Here is a 6,389-nt window from a genome sequence, read left to right as displayed (position 1 = left end):
GAAGAGGCTGTCTTTAAGGGCTCTCCCATTTCAGTAAACCAAGTTGTCTGCCTGCTTTATTACAGAAATACCCAAGTGGAGTATCCCTTGTGAGGTGCTGTGTTAGAAGTTAGAGGTCTTAAAGAGAAGAAATAATGCCCACTCAAATCCCTGGTAATATAATCTGAAACAGATATTATTTTTTCCTACAACAAAATATATCTTTTAGGTTCATGTTTAATGTTGGCACTGTACAAAGGTTTCACTGTTAGCAACAGATTCTCTGTAGCAGTACTTTTCCATCAGGACCACCAGCTCATAAATAATAATCCAGGGACTTATTATTAATTATGAAATCTTAGCCTTAGCTTAGGCTTGTTACTAACCAGTTCTTATAACTTAAATTAACCTATGTTTTAAAATCTACCTTCTGGTACATGGTTTGTTACCTCATCTCCATACTGCCCATATTGCTTCTTCTTGTCTGGCTGGCAACTCTACATTTCTTCCTAGAGTTCTCTCTCTGCCTAGAAGTCCCACCTATACCTCCTGCCTAGCTATTGGATGCCCAGTGTTTTATTATACCAGTCACAGAAATACATCTTCACACAGTCTACAAATACCCCAAAACGTTTCCCCCCTTTTGTCTACATAAAAGGAAAGGTTTTAACTACAATACAGTAAAATTATATGCAATAAGAAAAATTATCAAGTAAGATTTACATTCATGCCCAGTAGTGGTGGCTCATGCTTTGAATCCCAGTACTCAGGATGCATAGGCAGACAGATCTCTGTGAGTCTGAGGCCAGCCTGGTCTACAAAGTGAATTAAGGACAGCCAGAGTTGTTACACAGAGAAACCCTGTCTCAAAAAACCACCCCCCTCACAAAAGGAAAGAATTACATTTACAAAGTCCAGTCCATTTGTATTTGGCAAATTTTGAGTATTTACTCTATCCTATCTTAATGAGTCCAAAATTTTATACCTAAGCCATTTTATATCATAACTTGTATTACCATTCTAAAAATATCTTTTTAGATCTTAAAATATTTTCTTAGGTAAACAACCTAAGTTTTTATGTCTCTTTGCCTTATACATTTTATGCCTCTTTTATGAGTTTTTTATTCAAATTTGGTAACAAGGGAACAATAACAACTTAGTCGTAACCGCATCAAAGACACAAGAAGCATATAATATTATCTGAGTACACAGGAAGTGCAGAGTGAACAACTTCCAAAGCCATAAAAATGACAGACATCTGGCTACCTGGTACAGTCACCTGAATTTCCTCTGTAATGCTGGAATGTCAATCTTTTATCTACAGGATTAGAATATCTGACCAGACATTTTTGTTAAAGCAGGGAATTTTGAAGGACTGTCCTACCTTATCTTGGAAAAGTTTGGCAGTTGCCTGCTTTTGTATTTTGATTGTCCAATTTGGACAACATTCTGTTAGCAGTTGAGGAAAGGTCAGTTACTTGGCCACTGGCAAACTTTGCCACAATGAAAGCAAACTCCATATGGAGGCTCTTCAATGCTGATCATTCTCTTTTGAAGTAAATTGGTACTGTCGGGAACAGATGTGTCTCATTGTCATGAAAAGCCTTATGTTATTAAAACATCTTAAATTCCATATTTTCTAGGTCTCTGAAGACCATATGTCTATCTAAAATATACCTCTATTAGACCTTGAAAACATACCTAACATGGCCATAAATTTGATTGTTAGGTGGCTAACTACTAACCTGTATTTATTAATTATCCTAAATAGTTTGTAATACTAACTTTTAAGGACTAGAAATTTACATTATAGTTTTAAATGAACCATATAGGTACAATATCTTCAATAAGAGTAGAAGCATATATACAGTATAACAAAAAATAACCTTAAATTTGTATCAATATACAAAAATTTGTACCAGTATAAGCCATTAGAGGTTAATTTTTTTTTTGTAGTTTAAAAGTAGATTCAAGTCAGGCAATGGTGGCAAATGCCTTTAACCCCAGCATTTGGGAGGCAGAGGCAGGCAGATCTTCCTGAATTCAAGGCCAGTTTGGTCTACAGAGTGAGTGACAGGAGTGGCTCCAAAGCTACACAGAGAAACCCTGTCTTGAAAAACCAAATAAATAAATAAATAAATAAAAGTAATAATCGATCCTTTTATCCTGTCATTTCTATATGGCCCTTGTCTTTTTAGAATAGTGCCTTGAATTTAACTTCCTGTGTTTAGGTTTTTGGTTTTTTTTTTTTTTTTTTTTTTGCCACGATCAGTAACAACTTGCAGCTACCCCTTTGAACAATGGCAAACAGCCACTAAATGACCAGAACTACCTAACTCACCTCTTGGGAATAGGGCATCATGTTTTCTAGACTGCTTCCTGTTGCCCTGGGGTGACAGCAATTTTAGGGGACCTTGAGAAAATGAGATAATGATCAAGTCCTGGGAATGATAGCTGTATTATTATTTTTTGACTGTTTAAAGGTTATTTTATTAAATATCTTCAATGTTTCATTGTAACAAAGCCATTATGAAGGGACTACCAACATTCAGAACAAACACTAATTTTAAAATTATTTCTAAGTCATCATGCAAAAGTTCTGCATCAAATGCCTTCCATTTCCTGTTTAAAAGGTTTTTTTTTTTTTGGAATAGTCCATTAATAGTCTATAGATGCTGACATTAGCCCCAGAAGTGGAGTAAGAACGCTAAGAAGTTGGGCTGGAGCAGCCATATGAAGCTATGGGTCTCAATGAGCTCTTAGACCATTTGTTGTCTTCAAGCCAGCAAAACCAAACCCTGTGGTGAAGGGACCTGTGGGCTGGCGCTGCAGGCTGCAGGGCGGGGTGGGGGTGGGGGGGAGATACTAGGGTCCAGGGTCTGAGGCATGCACAAGGTGCTTGAGGGCCTGGCCAAATTCAAGCACCAGCACCGATGAGCTCGTTCTCTTCTCAGCTGGTTCCAAAGCCTGTGTTCTGTCTTCCCAGCCTCCTGAAGGTCATCAGGGAGCTGACCCCCCCCAAGCAGATACTATGCAGTTGTTTGATTGGTGTGGGGGGACCAAGACCAAGCCAATTGCTCCTTCATTATCTTCTGTTATCTGCTTAGGGTACAGATCTTTTCTTCCTTGAGCCCAGAGGGACAATGAATGCAGAAGCCTTGGCTCTGGACCCTTTTTTTGGGTACATGCAGGTGAGGGTGATGCCCATGTAGACTGTCCAACAGAAAGTCTGTACTTCAGGTGGTCAGTGAAGAGGCCTCTTTGTGGAGGACACTGCTCACCCGAGCAGTGGGTTCAACCTCAGGGAAAGAGGTGGCCGTGCCGTGGGAGGAAGGGAGGCGACCCAGAGTGCAGCCAGAGTGCATAGAAACCGCTACCAGCTCGCATCCCCACTGCCTCACTCCTCCCACCCCACAGGGCCCCTTGGCAGAGGGCCCAGGCCCAGGTGAGGGTCAGCATGGGGACCACCATGAAAATGCAAGACAAAGATGGTCCAGATCAGCACAGAAACAGAGCTGCCAAAGTGGCAGAAGGAGCCCGGCCGAGGTTTGGATCTCTCCTTACTAAGTTGGGAAAACCAACAGGAAGCAGAGTAGCAACCCCTCCCCCTTCCCATCTGCAGCAATCAGGCCTCAGTATCGGGGGCCATGTGCATCGTACATCCTGAAGAAAAGGTGAGTGAGGGCATGTCAGACTAACACGAGGTTTCTCATCGGCTTCATGGCGGACACACCTCTGCAGCACCGATTCTTTCTGTCTACATTCACTGGAATAGCACAGCAAAGTCCAGGCCTTCCGTCCTGAGGCCACTGCTTCTCAGCTGCCTCCACAACAAGCCGGCTGGGGGCGCTGCATTCTCTCCCGAGTGGGTCTGATAGCCACGGCATTTTCTTCCGTCTCGTTCTAGGTGTCAATGAACGCTCTGAAGAAGTCCACTTCTAGCCCTGGGGTAATCAGGCCACCTCTGGGGCTGCAGCCACACCATGGCTCAAGAGTCCTTGCCTGGTCCCCCTCACGGGGGCCCTGAAGCCAAGCTCACCTCTTCAAAGCTGGTGGGTGAGCCCACTGTTCATGCCTGGATGAGCGTCACACAAACTCCTGCCCTCTTGCAAGCCCAAGAGCTATCAGATGTTTTAAAACGCATCACGGTAAGAATTCCTTTTCTATTTTTTAAACAATCTTTTTTTCTTAAATATAAAAAACACCTCGGTACAGCAGAGACAGACATGAAGGGCCGGCGGGAGGGCTGCATGCAGGGGCGTGCATTGGCTGCTGTTGCTTTGTAATTTAATTGTTTTAAACCTCAAATGAACGGGACTGCCACTGTCACTCAGGCCCTCCAGCGTCACTGGCTGCGAAGGTTCAACCTCCAGCTGGAATCTCCCATTGCCCCTGTGGCTGAGCTCACTGCAGCCATGCGGCAGGGGCCTCTGAGCAGTGATAGTGGACGTTGAGCCACTTGCCATCCCGGCGATGCCACACCCGGGTCTCCTCTGGCTGGTGCGAGGCCGACCCTGCCCATCGATGTACTGGGTGAGCCGGATATAGGCGATGCAAGCTGCGTCCTTCCCAATCACGTGGACGTGCGGGTTTGGGGTGGTGGTATGGATGGGCTTGCTCTTCTTGGACAGGAGATACTCAAAGTAAAACTTACGGAAATCCATCCCCTCTACGAGGTTACCAAGGGCTCTGGCTCGGAGGAGGTGAAGCCCGGGTCACAAATCTTCGTGTAGGCCTCAAAGTCCCCATTGTTGATGGCTTCGATCAGTTCTGTGATCTTAATGATCTCCTGTTTTCACATGGCTGAGGAGCAGGGAGGAGGCTGGGGCTGCGTGCCTGCAGAGGGAGCTGTTCTGTCCCGGGGGTTCTGTCCTCCCGGCAGCTCTGAGGTCTTCGTCTTCTGTAGTGGCGTTACAGTTATCTGTGGAGCCCTTGATCCCATCTGTAGCATTGTGTACCGCGGAGGTTTGTGGTTCCTTGACACCATCATCTGACTTCTTGTTCAGTAGGCTTTTGGCAGCTGAAAAGTTCCTGGAGACGAGCATGGTTGTGAGGATGGCACCCTTCAGTTTTCTCCGGGCATTGAATTTGTGCAAGCACTCCACCGTCTCTTGGCGATGCATCATGGATGCTACTGTGGATTGTTGACAGACCCATGGGTGCTTGAGAGCCTGGTCAGCTGTGATGTGCTTTGCTGGGTTTATGGTCAGCATCTGGTTGACCAAGTTCTTTGCTTCAGGAGTCACTGTGTCCCATTCTGGTGATGGGAAATCGCAGGCTCCAGCTTTGATCTGCTGATACAGCTTGTGCTGATCCTCATCCCAGAAGGGAGGGTAGCCCAGCAGGAGGATATACAGGATGACCCCGCAGGCCCAGATATCCACAGGTTTTCCATAGGGATCTTTCCTCAAGACCTCAGGGGACAAGTAGCCCCGGGGTGCCAGCAAGACCAAAGCAAGCCTGCTGCTCTCCCTGCAGTTCGGTGGTGAGGCCAAAATCATCTTCGGTGAAGCAGGTGCAGGTGGTGGTCGTGGGGTGGTGGCCATCCTAGTGGGCGGGAGGGTGTGCAGACATGGTGGTGCAGCCCATGCTGATGTCGGTGCACAGTCACCACAGCCAGGCCGAGGGAGCAAGAGTAGGAGACGGGCAGCTATATTATTTTTTGTTTAGTCTTTTTGTGATGGGAAAGTATAGAGCTTATCTGAATTCTTGTCTGGAAAGTCTGTGAGGCTAGGGCATCTTACCTATCAGCTTTGAAGAGGCAGAATATTGAGGAACCTGCAAGGGAGGCTTTCTGAGAGGCTAGATCACCTGGGCTGTCTGTCTTCAATGGTGTCTGGTCTTTTGTTATTCTGAAAACACAGAAACTTTTAAAGGTAGTATATATCTGCATTAACACAAGCATGGCATGTACATTGCATACAAGTAAGGTAAAGATGATTTTCAGTTTTATGTTTGAGCAGGTAAAAGACACCTGTGAATTCTGTAAGTCTGTTTGGACTGTAAAACCGAACCTCTATCCATGTCATATGAAAGGATGGCATGTAATAGTAAGTCATGAGGAGTCTGTAACCAACAAGATTTATCATGTCTCATCCAGTCTCAGAGCTGTTCTCATCACCTGTCTTGTAGTCTTTTTTGGTTTCTTTTTTCATGTCTGTAGTCAAGATTTTCAGGAGGTCTTTCCTGGTCAAAGTTTGAAGGAATCCATAGCTTTTAGTTTTCTGTGTAAACAAAAGCACAACCTTTCCCCCAATGCAACACATTTCCCAACTTCCGTTCTGAAGCCAAGACAGCTCTACAGTATACAAGCTGGTTTAATTTAGCAGTCCCTTTCATAATCCAACGTCTCTCACCAGTTGCCATTCTGTGTTAATTAGAATTAAAAAATTCAAAATTAACAAAGCATT

The 6,389-nt window shown here is 44.8% G+C and overlaps 1 pseudogene; it reads right to left on the bottom strand.

The window, feature by feature from the left end:
• Positions 1-4,383: 4,383 nt before the first annotated feature.
• On the bottom strand, positions 4,384-5,456 carry LOC101839525 (annotated as a pseudogene).
• Between the last annotated feature and the right edge of the window lie 933 nt (positions 5,457-6,389).

Source organism: Mesocricetus auratus, unplaced genomic scaffold (genome assembly GCF_017639785.1).
Source record: "Mesocricetus auratus isolate SY011 unplaced genomic scaffold, BCM_Maur_2.0 Super-Scaffold_100013, whole genome shotgun sequence".
Lineage (NCBI taxonomy): Eukaryota > Metazoa > Chordata > Mammalia > Rodentia > Cricetidae > Mesocricetus > Mesocricetus auratus.
This window is presented reverse-complemented; position numbering and strand designations above follow the sequence as displayed.